The 14448-nt window shown below is 31.4% G+C and overlaps 1 pseudogene; it reads right to left on the reverse strand.

Moving 5' to 3' along the window:
• Positions 1-1537: 1537 nt before the first annotated feature.
• Positions 1538-11727, reverse strand: LOC126703946 (mogroside IE synthase-like; annotated as a pseudogene).
• Positions 11728-14448: the final 2721 nt, after the last annotated feature.

Raw genomic sequence — 14448 nt, forward strand, 5'->3', positions numbered from 1 at the left:
CCCAAATGTTCTAATTTTGTCGCCTAGGACATTTGGCAATGAAACAACTTTCATCACGTAATCCCCGTCACCAAATGTCCTAGTGACAAAAATTTTCATCACTAAATAGTTCAATTATTTTTCTAAAAAACAATTTATTGGCAATGAAAAGTGGAGTACAAAAAGTGGGACAGATCAATAATACAAATCCTCAATCTCACTTTTGTATTCTACTTTATGTTTCACCAATTGTGGAAAATAAACCACCTTAAGGTTGTTGATCTTGGGATAATATGTGGCATTTATGAACTATGTAACACGTAGAAGCAGTATGTGGGCAACTAATAAGTTTCAATTTAGTGCCTAAAAACTTGATAAATATTTGTTATTAATTAAATTGTAAGTATATACAGGTCAATTAAGATCAAAACACCTCCTCAAAATTGTATGAAAGAATATGTAAAATAAACACTAAGGAAAATTTACATGAAATTATCACGATTTAAGTTAAATATAAGCAACAGTTAAAAGAGACTTAAAATAAAAAATACAACAAAAAAAAATTAAAATACTATAACTAAACATATGATATACAAATTTTAGTGTACGTAGAATTGTAATTGTGTACATAGTGTGTGTTACATACTAGAAGTCAATGATGTGAACATGAGATCATTGCTTACATAAATCGATGGGGGAGGTTGTATTTAGTATTTATTCATAAACTTGGGAAGGGTTGAGGTTGTTTAAAATAAATAATAATAAGAAGAAGTGTATAGGGAGAAATACTGATCGGAGGCACAGATTAGAAACAGAAAGATATGCGTTTGTCATTCTAGGAGGCAAAATGGTGAACCCTTGCATCTTTTGTCTTCTTCTACGACAACAAAGAGAGGTTCTTTCTATTTAAAAAGTATGACTTTTCACAAAATACTTTAAAAAATTAGTACTTTCATATCGATAATTGTAGTCGTTATGTCGAAGTTATAATTATAAACTATAAAGTGTGGAATGGATATTTAATATGGATTTATGTGCTCATTGTTCATCATCTTTGCTTGATTTTAAAAAGTGACAGTTTTAGGATAAATTCACGCAAAGTTTTATTTAATTATCTTTAATGTTTCGACAAGATTTCGGAAGAGATGAATATTTGATCTTTAAGAGCACATATACTTATGCTTTAATAAGAAAGACTAAATTTCAATTCACCCCATAAAATTTTAAAATTTGAATCCATAGCATTAACATTACATATTGTTTAAATTTAAACTCTTTTGTCTATACACCAAAAATAATGAGTTGTCCGTTAACTATCACCTCAACTGAAATTGACATAATTTTATGGACTCAAATTCTTTAAAAAAAAAAAAAAAAAAATCTAAAATGAAAACTAGCCCAAACTTTAAGGATATAAATTACAATTTAGTGAAAATAATATTTGGCATGTGTTTAAAAAAGGACATAGTGTTGAATAAAGAAAATGAATCAAGTTTAACACTACAACAAAATCCTACCCATTTAAAGGAAAAATATTTATATGAAATATAATGAAGAGTTACTGCTCACAATAACTTTAGGAGTTTACAAGTTTTTCCACAAACTCCACTATGTTTTTATCAGAACTTCCACCTTCCAGTACCTTTTTAGTCAGTTCTTTCCATCTCACTGAATTCCTTTTCATCTCTTTCCCTCTTTCCCCTTCTATTACTTCCCTTATACACAGCTCTATTTGTTATTTGGTAGCAATGCCTCTTTCATCCAATTTAATCTTTTCTCCTACCTTCCACACATCCACAATCAACTTTGCATTAGTTGTTTGATTTGTCCATTATGGCATTGCAACCATTGGCACCCTCAAACTCAATGCCTCGAGTGTCCAGTTTCATCCAAAATGAGTTATAAAGCACCCAATTTCCTTATGAGCCAATACGAATTCTAGTTGAGGGCACCGACTTACAACTAGCCCCTTCTTCTCTGTTTCCTTTAGAAAATTACCAGGAAGCTTTTTCTATTCTGTTTCTCCAACAACCCACAGAAAGTAGCAATTGCTATTCTTTAGACCCCATATTAGCTCCTCCATTTGCTCTTCTCCAAGGGATGTCATGCTTCCAAATTAAGTATAAACGACTGAGCCAATTTCCTTTGTATTTAGCCACTTCATGCAAGCATCCACATCAGGCTTGAATAGGTGAAGGTCATACTCTTTGTCATCCTCCAACTGTTTTTCCAAGTACACTGATGGAATAACTGGTCCTATTGTTTTAATAGGTCATTGCTGACTTGCCATCCAATTCACCACCTAATGGAATTTCGAAACATATGTAACAAAATCAAAATAATAAATTTTGTTCATTGATTAACAACGAAAATATACAAAGGTGTTTGATCTCTCTTTTTCATGCTTGCAAAATTTCAAGAAGATCAAAGATTAATTGCTATGTCATCAAACAAGTGTTAAAATTTCAAATTTTTGTAATCTAAAATCGTGTATAAAAAATAAGTTCATTGATCAGATAGTAAATAAAATCCGATTTGAACGAAATTTGATATGCATGTTAAGAACATAAGGAACATGAAATTAAACGGTTAGATTTTTAAAATTCACATCCGGAAAAGATATATATGATAAGTTTGAAGAGTTTCTCTCCAAACTAGTTTGGAGAGAAACCTTGTTCCATCATTAATACTTTGGAGTTTCGTCAGGCCTTGTATAATTTGAACCATTCCAATTGCATCAACTAGTCCTCCATATTTAACATGGTAAAATAATAAAGATAACAATTAATGCTGCTTGCAAACTTTCTTTCTCAAATATCAATGCATCAGTTCTTGGAGAAATTATAAGGTCTTCATGGTAGATAAGTGACGTAGTCTACCATTCCACTTAAAAACTCTCACCTGTTTAAAATTGCTGAGTTAAAAAAATTTTTAAAACAAAAACTGATTACTGACTCAATAATTTTAAACAAGTAAGAGTTTTTTAATAGAATGGTGGTCCACTAGAGAACTGTATAATTTCTCCAATTCTTGCTCTCCCTCCATTGGAACTTATTACAGAAATTTGGTGTCTCAATGAAATTGTGTAATATATATCAATATAGCACAAAGATGGTATAACTCTTCATGGTCTACTCAATATGAATTTTGACTGCAATTTGGTCGATGTGCTTGATATCCTGGAGCATTCTATCCTGTTATTTGAATTGATCAATCTTGGCCAAATCTGCTTTGGCTATAGGTGGTGACTTGCAATTCTTAGCATGTTAAACCAAAATCTACCGAACCAAGGTTTTATCTTTACGAGCCAAATTAAAAATGAACCAAAATTATTTGGTCAATAAAAAATAAGACATATACTAAAATTTAGGATTAACAAAGTTAGTATCTTTTTCTCACCCAAAAAAAAAAAAAAAAAGTTAGTATCTATTTAGAATTAACAAAAGGAAAAGATTTAGCTCCAACCACCAATAGGAAGATGACATTTGTCATTTTTATTTGCAATGCACATGATCACTTAATTACTTGGGTTAAGTGAGTGACAAAGACAAATATTATCTTTCTATTGGTGTTTAGAGCCAAATTTTGTCCTTAAAAATAGGTAGAATTTTTCTCACAACTAGTTTGGAGGCAAATTCCTCCAACCCACTACATAGCAACTCAACAAATTATCCACGTGTACTCTAGTTACATGACCTATTTAATATAGTCAAGTGACAAATTAATTATATAATTAAAATGTGAATTAATATACATTGATGGTTTTTTAAACCACCACATGTTAAGTTATAAGAGATTTCTCCAATCCGGTTTGGAGGAAAACATTCTCCGTAACAAAATATAAACAAAATAAAAGAAATAAAATTTTCTTGATACATTTTAACTCAATCATTTATGATATATCAAAATTGAAAATCAACCTTCTTTTAAATCCTGAAAATCATTTATGATTGATTTTATACTAAATTTCACAACAATTTCACTTTCAATATATAAAATCAAATATTCCATTAGAATATCATCTTCCATTTTGTTGCAGCATTTTTGTTAGGATTTGAATATCTAGATTTATATTGGAAAACATGTAAATAAAAACTTGTCTTGTTATAGTCTTTAGAGTCTATGGGAATTTCTAGACAAGTGCTCAAGCTTATGGTATTCAGTGTGCAAGAACATGAATTCGATTGTTTTATGCTATTTAGGAATTAACAATTTCGATTGATCAAAGTGTGATTATGTAGATTCAAATTTCAACCTGCCAACCCATCAAGTAATTAGGGTTTTAGATCTATTTCACTTAGTAAATAAAGGAAACTATAAGATACGTTTTAAGAATACTTTGGAGCTACTCATTTGAGATCGAAAAGGTTTTGTACCTTCTCCTTTCAAATTCAAAACTGTAAATCAATCTACATATAATCTGAATTGATAGATATGAAGTTCCTGCATACTAGTCATCAAAAGTGTAGATCTAAACCTTCAAGTGTGATCTTGAAGTCATGAACTAAAGGTCTATGTTTAAGAAAACCTTCAAGGGTGGTCTTCGAGTCGTGGATTGGAGGTTCACGTTTGAAACACATTCATATCAGAAAATTATGTGGATCCTAAAGCTCAATTGGGTAACTCTAGTTATTTGATAGTGGATTTGTTCATTATGGGATTGGTTGCCCCAAGTTCTTCCTATGAAACTATTTTGTTTCATTGGTATCCTAGATCATTATATCTTGTCTCATTTATATTTCTGCACTTGCATGATATTGATAATTGTTTATTTAACCTAAGGCTTCCATAATTAACCAAATTATGAAGTTGACCTTAAAACCAGTTAAATACAATGTTTTGATAGGGGTCTAAACCCAACAATTTGTTTTGATAATATTCATGTTTTAAAAATACTCATTTCATTGGGTTATAAAATGAACTAAGTCATTCATAAATAGCTTGTTCTTAGTGTGAAGAAAAGCTTGCTTACATTTGTTTGTTTATACATAAACCAAGTTCGATCCTTAGTTTTAGGCTTATTTAATAAATGAGGCGAGCCAAAAAAAAATCACGAAAATGCTCATGAAAATACAAAACATTCAAGGGCTCAGTAATAAGTTTGATATGGGTTTGACGAATAAACTCATACCTTACTAAGCCTTTAGTCAATTGGGAGTTAGGGCCACTTGTCCAAACCAAAACTAGATGGCTTTAAGCTTTGGTATGCTATGAATGTTAGTTACATTTGGGGTAACTTTACAGGAGTTATACCTTGGTGCAATGACCATTCCACAAATATAAATGCTTATAAGGTGTGGGGGGCAAGGGCTGGGGTTTAAGTCTTTATTCTTTATGAGAGAGCTTCACACACATGTACACTTAGATTAGGCTAGAGGAGAATTTCTATCTTGTAAAAAAAAAAAAAAAAACTACTCACATGTCGTACATAAAGCTAGCTTAAATTTGACACATTAGCATTAAACATCTCCTTCTTTGTTAAAATAAATATAACAATAGGTGTGGGTGGATAGGAAGAATATATATATATATATATATATATATATACATATATATATATATATATATATATATATTAAAAGAATGAAAATAAAATGATGACATGGTCACTAATGTAACACAATAGAAGGGCATGTGTGATAAAAATATTAATTCATGTGCAAAAATTGAAATCAAGCAACCTAATGGATCCATATTATGTCATCTTTAGAGCACGCCAACATTTAGAATTTAATTCTTATGAATATTTGATCTATTCTAGATTCCACTAATATAAATTGTAATGTATTATTCATGATAAGATATCTTGTATCAAAATGCTTCTTAAAGCTGGTATACGTTAAGTATACTATAAAAGTTAGGCCCTTTTATAGTGGAACTCTGGTTATGTTAATGTATTATATGCCTGTTTAAAAAACTCTATATATTACTTTCGTGTTTGTATTTTCTAATAAAGTATCATTGTTTCCTCAAAAAAATATAAAGATGTTTATCCCATATTGGTTGTGTGTGTTAGAGTTTCAGTCCTTATAATCCCAGACTACTACTACAGAGTTAGACCCTTTTATAGTAGTACTTTGGTTATGTAATAATGTATTATAAGCCTGTATAAAAAACTCTATATATTACTTTCGTATTTGTGTGTTCTAATAAAGTATTACTTTTTCCTAAAAAAAAAAAAAATTCTATGAGTAGTTCTCCTCAGGTCATAGAAAGAAAAGGAATTTATTTCTAGCTAATAATTTTTTCGCAGGTTAAGAATGTAATTTTAACTTCTTGATAAGCATCATTCTTTACTTGCATGTTAAGTGACAAATGACATTTATTGTCACATGTAATATAACAAAGATACAACTTTTTCACATGCCATTCAAATATTCAATCCTTAAAGACTATAACCTTCCATTTATATGTGTCCCATGTTTCTACCAAATATGTCTTAGCCAATCATTTTTAATAAACAGGAAAGTTCCTAAAGTTTTCAATGTAACACTTAATGCAAGGGATTCAATTCCGTACTTGAGACTACTTCGATTTAGCTAGGGAATAGAATATTTTGTAACAAGTTAATCCCAATATACTGTTTCGAGATTACTACTATTTATATATTTCTATACATATATGTATTTTGATATATATATATATATATTTATATAAGTATAAATTCATTAATTTTTATGTTTATTAACATAAAATTTTAAATTACACAAAATTTAGTTATAAAATTAGTTATAGCCTAAAGCTACAACCTTATTCTATATCTTTTTATTGGAGATAAAATTTAACAAATCCATCGTTAGATTACGTCTTCTTCTTATATCCTCCATACTTGCAAAATTTCTAGAAATTTAAAGATTAATAGCTATGTTATCAATTAATTATTTAAATTGCAAGTTTTTGTAATTTAAAACTATGCATAAAATATAAGTTTGTAGATCATATAGTAGATAATATCTGATTGATACAAAATTTGACATGTGTATTGAGAGCATAAAAAATATGCAATTTATCGGTTAAATTTTCAAAATATGTAATAATGTTTATTTTATCGAGTAAAGTTGTAGTTTTATATTACAACTAATTTGTAGTTAAACTTTTTCCTTTTAAATTTACATATTTTATATGCCTAAATATTAGCCCAATTACAGTAATACAATTTATTTGCATAAATAACATGTTTTTTAACAAATTTATAATATATATATATATATATTTTTTTTTTTTTAATTATTATACTTGCCAAAACACTTGAAATATCCCAGTACAGTCGGTATAGCCCAGTATTTTATTTGATACATTTTGAAGAGAGTACTAGTACCAATTTAATAGTCGATATGATATATTTTCTTGGTATGACCAGGTATTGGTCTGGTATTGTCTTTCTTGACTTAATCCCCCTGTGGTAATATTTGTGCAAATATACGATGAATTGTTCATGTAATGACTCATGCCCATGTTATCTCAACATAAAATAGTATTATAAGGGAGTTTTGTGTCACATTCAAATCCTCCAATGGATGAAGGGTATTCAAAACTTACATGGGTGAACTGTTACACAATTAACGGTTTATACATTAAAAAATATATATATATATATATATATATATATCTTACATGGAAGTTAAGTGTTATACTCAAAATCTCAATAGGATTCTTTTTTTTTTTATTGGAAAACCACACGGATGTTTTGTCTACTTTTCCATTTAATAAACCACTATAACTAATGCTCATGAAAAATTCAAATTCATTTGTAGGCCCACCAGTTGGAAATTTGTGATAAGTAATCCCACATACAATGCAAGCACCTTGCATGATATTTAATTTCTTTTAAACTTCCTCCATGGTTCAGATGTGGCTGTCAAACCTAATATTAGGTAAAACTTATCTTTTGGTCTCAAAGGCTCGTTTGTTTTGACATAAAACATATTTTTGGAAAAACAATTCTCATTGTCAAGGTCTGGATGACGGTAAAATTAGGTCAAATCAAAATCACTTTTTGTTGGCAAAAATAAAAACCATTCTTTTTGAGTTTTGAAATGTTTTACTCCTTTTATGGGCGTAAAATAGTTATTTTTAGCTTAAAAGACTAGGAACCTCTAAATGATAAAAATATCTCAAACATCTTTAATGACCAAAATATATTCAAAATTTTGTATGCTGTAGTACAATTTGTAGTACTTACAGTATTTTTTGGAATTTTATGATAAAAAGTGGTTTTTTTATAAAAAAAAAAAAATTGTGAACTATTTGTCTTACCTCCAAAAATTTCACAAAAAATATTAGATTAATTTAGAAATTCAAATTAATTGAAAATCATAAACTGTTTGGGAAAAAAATGTTTTGAGACTTAATTTTTGTAAACCATATTTTACACGATATTAACCATCTATCTCCCACATGGCCACATAAATAATCTCTATTTTTTTTTTCTTAGCACCAAAATAAAAATATATAAAAATTCATCACCTTATCAAAGATATAGTAAATCTCCTTTCTAAAACAATAACAAATTTTCATCTTCTTTCTGTTAAATTTTATGCTTGAACCATGAGATTGTATTATATATCTAGCTCTATAAAATTAATTTAGTTTGATTAGTCTTAATTTATCAAATTAACTTTGATTTAGTTAGTACAAAATAAATTTATTTAATTAATATTTAATTTAAAAGTTCTCATTTAAATTTATTGTTTTTTTTTGGGGATAAACTGCAATTTCCATTAAACAGAAAATGAATTACAAACAGGGTAATCTTCCTTACAAACCAGCTCTAAAGCACGTGGAAGATTACCGTTATTGAATAAGAAAGACATATTAGAACTAACAGCAAATTTGGCCATAGAATGGGCTGCTGAATTGCAGTTTCTTCTAACCCAAAAGAAAATGATGGAATTGAAGGAAGCTGAGAGGTGTCGGATGTTACTTATGTATGTGCTTTAGCATCACTTTCGATCATGACCAGCTGCCATTTTTCCCTGATAGCAATCTCCACAGCCCATTGCAGAGCCACTGCCTCAGTTTGGAGAGGAGAGTTTATGCTTTGACATTGCCCCCACACGCCGGTCACTTCTCCTCTATGGTCTCTAGCTGTCAAAGCTAGAGAAGCTTTGGCACCTAACTGAGCCGCATCCACGTTGACTTTAATCCAGGGCTCCACATTGAGGGTGGAGTCACAGGAGTGTTGGGAGGACTGTCCAGGAACAAACTAGATGGCTTTTGTTACAGGGCACTCACAAAAGAGGTGCACACCAGATTCCATCTTTTCCTTGCAGAAGATATATGTGGGGTCAATGTTTGCAAGCCGCTTCATGAGGTTGTCCTTAGTGGGGAGGGCCTTAGAGCCGGCCCTGCTTGGGTCCTTGGAGTAAGCCCAATGACGTTTTAGTGGTATATATTGGAACCCATTACAATTAATTAAGGGTTGAGATAGTTGTTAATTTTAGGACACGGATTCTCTACTGGAAAGGAATCTATATAGGAAACTACATTGTTAAACGTATATTGTTGCCACCTAGAGGTGAATACGAGTTAGGAGCAAAAATTTGTTTAAGAATTTTCATTAATAGCAAAACTGATTTTAAAATTTTCTATATATTGTTCTTCTGTGTACTGTACTACATGCTATCGCAAGGGTTCTCTCCAATTGATCCTCAAAATTTTGTAATTCACCTTCTTCCTCTAGTTTTGTTCCTTTCTATTTTTTATTTTTTCCTAGATGATGATTCTTCTAGTTTATGATAAACATCATTGGCATCTTGTATAATTTCCTCACTTCTTACATTTTTCTAGAGATGGATTGACACTTCAACATAACACTTTATGCATGTTTCTCCAAGTGAGGAAATGTTATATGGATATGCTATTTTAAGTAAAACATGTATTATAATTTTTATTAGTAAATTAAACTCGCACCAAATGGATCTTGAACTCAGAAGTTCTTTCATGATGCATGTTCTTATAAGGTTTAAGTTAGAGCTCACAGGCATTCAAAATTCCGTATTCTGGTTTTTGGCATTTGATTGAATCACCATGCATGCTTAACACTCTTACAAAGTGATCACAATTGTAGTATTCTTTCCTTCATAAATGATATATGCATCTACCAATATTTCTCAAGTAGTCTTTGCCTCTATATGGTGTGCAGTAAATGGAAACGATGAAGAAGTTTAACTTGGCTTGCAACCACACGAAACTCGCGATTGTGCTAATGGTTATGACCCTCCTGCTTACTTCGGCAGCTGCCAAAGGTAGATTTGGAGGTGGAAGCAGAGGTATTGGAGGTGGAAGCAGCGGTATTCAGCCACAGGCACAGCCCATCCCCTACTACCCCTCCTTCCCCTACATTCCCATTTTTAGGAGAAGTAGTTCAAACACTACCCATCACAAAAGCAATGGATCTGCCTTGGGTGCATGGAGCACTACAACAATGATATCCCTCGCACTAATTCTCTGTATGATCTAAACTCTAATTGTATACATTCAATGTCTGGAAGGTTTGACCTCTTTAATGTCAGCCAGTACAATTCTGTATTACCCTACAATAGTAGGGATGCAATTGTAAGATTTCTTATACCAAGGTATCGTTTGACAAACTTGGTTGAATTGGATTGGAAATGAGAATTGGATTGTGTTAATACTAGCTAGACTTGATTAGATATCTTAAGCCCTTGATACTTTGATGTACACCCTGATTAATTAATTAAGTTCTTTGTTACGAGGGATGTAAGAATTTCCATAATTTATATTAAAAAAAAAGAATGTTACATATATTCTCTAGGTAACTGGTTAAACACATTTATAAATTGTTATAAAATTACTCAAAATTTTCTGTACAATTTATTTTCAAATGTTCATCCAGACTCATCCCAATATAGAACATTAAGGAATGCCCAGGTGGAACAACGTTGGTATGAAAACGAAGAGTGTGGTGCTTTAGCAAAAAAAATAAATCATATGAAAAGTGAGAGGATCCGGTAAACATATTCTCAAAAATAAAAACGAAAGTGATGCTCTTGGCCCATTCTTGACTCCCATCCGTCCTGGATTTGGATCTTCTCCATTTCACTTGAAATGTAGAGTGTCCATTTAAAAGTTAGGATTTGTTCAATTAATTAATTTTTGGTATGTTTGAACAAACTTTAATGTTTTGTTTCTTAATCATGGTTGAATTGCTATCAAGTTAAGTTAGTGGCTTCTAAATGATGTGGCAGATTCTAGACCCTAGATTTATTTGAAGTAGATCCTGACCTTTAAAAGGACTCTCTCTATTTCAGTGAAATAAAGAGGGTCTTGATTCATCCTTTTTGTCCAATGTGCATCTAGAAACAAAATGCAATAGAATAGAAAAAAAAAAAAGAATTAAAATAAGTGAAAATGAATCAATTTATATAACATTATTGTTATTCCCTTTCTTCAATAAAATTATGGGTATATGCAATTCAAATACAAAACTTTGTTGTCTTTTTTACTCTTTCCAAAATCATTTTCTCCTGATCTCTCTCTTATCATTGCTGTTACCGTAACAGAAAATCTACAACTTATAGTTATAGCCAAATCTGAACTTGATATATGCAAAATTCATTTTACGCAGGCTACCCAAAAGTTATCTAATCTATTTGTCAATATTAGGATATATGCCCATGTTTTTACGACAGTGGGAATTACTCTGTGGGGACTGGGGATTAGAACAACAAATCGACCACAATCATTGACGGCAATTATCATTTGAGTCGGAACCCTAATGGCCATCAGAATAATCGATTTGTTCTGATCAAAATTTACCCATTTTAGGTAGTCTGCATAAAATCTATATATTTTGCATCTATTAAGTTCAGATTTGGTTTGGTGGGTAGATTTTAATAGTAGTGCTGTTAGAGGAGTCCAAATCTTTTGTCTCATTTTTCTTGCTCCACCCTATACTCCACCAATAAAAATTTGCCACATACACACCTATTAAATTCAAATATAATTTTCAGCCTTTTCTTACTTAGTTTCCTAAAATAAATTAAAAAATAAAAAAAACTCAGACAATCCCAGCCACCACCACCAGTCCTCCACCTCCACCTTCGCCAGCAACCTTCGCCAGTACCACTATGAATGGATCATCAACGACATCAACAGCCACCCATGACAGAGGAGACCAAAGGCTCAAATCAGAAAGTTCTATTCAATCTTTACGTTTCTTTTGCTTCCTCTTCAATCTTTATGGCACTGACTATTTTTCTTTTTTCATTCTAATCTTTTAAATTACCACAACAAGCATGGTTTTTGACTTTTAATCCAAATCAGTGAATTATTTTTGGCTTGGTATGGTTCATAAAGATGCAAATCTGGAGGAAACAGTGAATCATAGAAGAGAGGAGTTATGTTTGGTTTTGTTGAATTAGGTGGTGTGGTTCATGTGGGCCTGGTGGTGGTGGATGGCAGGGATTAGCGGTATAGTTGATGCCGACGAAGGTTGTTGGTGGTGGTGGTGGACGATCGGTGGTAGTAGGGGACGTTTTGGGTTTTTATTTTTATTTTTCTGGGTATATAAAAAATAAAAATAAAAGTTAAAATCTAATTAAATTGGGGGGACACATGGAAAGTTTTGATTTGTGGAGCATAGAGTGGAGCAGAGAAAGTGAGACAGAAGATGTGGACTCCTATTAGAGAGGGAAATACATGGAAGGATGATTTTAAAAAGTGGAAAGAAAGACAACGAGGTTCTGTATTTGGCGTGCATTTTTTTAAATTGTTAGATTTTTCATTTGCCAAGTGTCACTTATTCGGACTAAAATAGGAGGAAATCGAAAGGGAGCTAGACCCATTAAAAATATAAGGGAAATGAATGTCCCATGGTTTCCATTCTTTTCCCTCCAACTAAACTTCCATATAATAGAATGCAGAGAATATATATTTTTAATTCTTTTTAATTGAAAAAATGAATTTAATTTTAGAATCCATTAATTACAGATTTGATTTTGAAGGGGTATGGAATTAAATCAATTAATAGATAACCATTGATCCTATATGACAATATGGTGTGGAAAATGATCTATTTCAAAGGGATCCCTTTGAAATAGATCCTAAAGGTATATCCAATGTCAAGTAATGTAGTTTGTACAGTTCATAAAATAAAATCTTAACTATAACTTAAATTGAGAGAGGATCCTAATGTAGAATTCTCAAAACTTTCACTACATGTGAATGAATGAACTCACTAGTTTATAGGGTGGTCATTGAACGGTTTTCGTAACTGCTTGATTGGGGAGAGGGAGAGTTATAAAGTTGAAGGAAGTTTGAATTATTATTAGGAAATGTTAATTAAGAGAGAGAGAGAGAGAGAGAGAAAGAGGAGGTTGAATGGTAAATGGCAATAGATTTGGCTTGGAGTAATAAATGGGATTTTGAAAATTGGTAACGTTATTGAAGAGTTGGATGCTTTTCCAAGTCTGCGTTCGATATCAATTGCCATTTACTATTCAACCACCTCTCTCTCTCTCTCTCTCTCTCTCTCTCTCTCTCTCTCTCTCTCTCTCTCTTAACTAACATTTCCTAATAATAATTCAAACTTCCTTCAACTCTATGACTCTCCTTCTCCCCATTCAAGTAGTTATGAAAACAGTTTAATGACCACCCTATTAGAATTCCAAAAAAAACCTATTGATTTGTTGTCTATATATATTTGCAATTGCTCTACTCCACTTTTGCAAATTTGGAAAATCCCTCTAAAATGAGGTTTTTTTTTTCTTTTTCTTTTTCCCCTCTCTTTTATCCCCCATATTCTTAATTGAGAGAGAGAGAGAGAGACTCTCTATGTTTGAATTGTATCTACCAATATTGCCTGCAATTTTCGTTGCCCAATTGTAGATATGCCGGTTTTGGTTCTCTTGGCTTAGATAGTAAAATTATTGTTAAATAGCAAGGTAGAAGATTCCACCTTTGTGACTCTTCATGGTTGATCTCATTTGATTTTGATATGAAAAATTGGTATTATCATTTAATACCTTGGAGTTCCATCAGGCCTTGTATAATTTGAATAGTTCCAATTGCATCAACTTATCCTCCATTTTTAACCAAAATAGTTAAATAATAAAGATAACAATTAATGCTACTTGCAAACTTTCACTACATGTGAATGAATGAACTTACTAATTTATAGGGTAGTCATTGAACGGTTTTCATAATTGCTTGATTGGGGGAGAAGGAGAGTTATAAAGTTGAGGGAGGTTTGAATTATTATTAGGAAACGTTAATTAAGAGAGAGAGAGAGAGAGAGAGAGAGAGAGAGAGAGAGGTTGAATAGTAAATGGCAATGGATTTGGCTTGATGGAGTAATAAATGGGATGTTGAAAAATGGTAACGTTATTGAAGAGTTGGATGCTTTCCCAAGTCTGCGTTCGATATCTATTACCATTTACTATTCAACCACCTCTCTCTCTCTCTCTCTCTCTCTCTCTCTCTCTCTCTCTCTCTCTCTCTCTCTCT

This window comes from Quercus robur, chromosome 10 (assembly GCF_932294415.1).
Source record: "Quercus robur chromosome 10, dhQueRobu3.1, whole genome shotgun sequence".
NCBI classification, from domain to species: Eukaryota; Viridiplantae; Streptophyta; class Magnoliopsida; order Fagales; family Fagaceae; genus Quercus; species Quercus robur.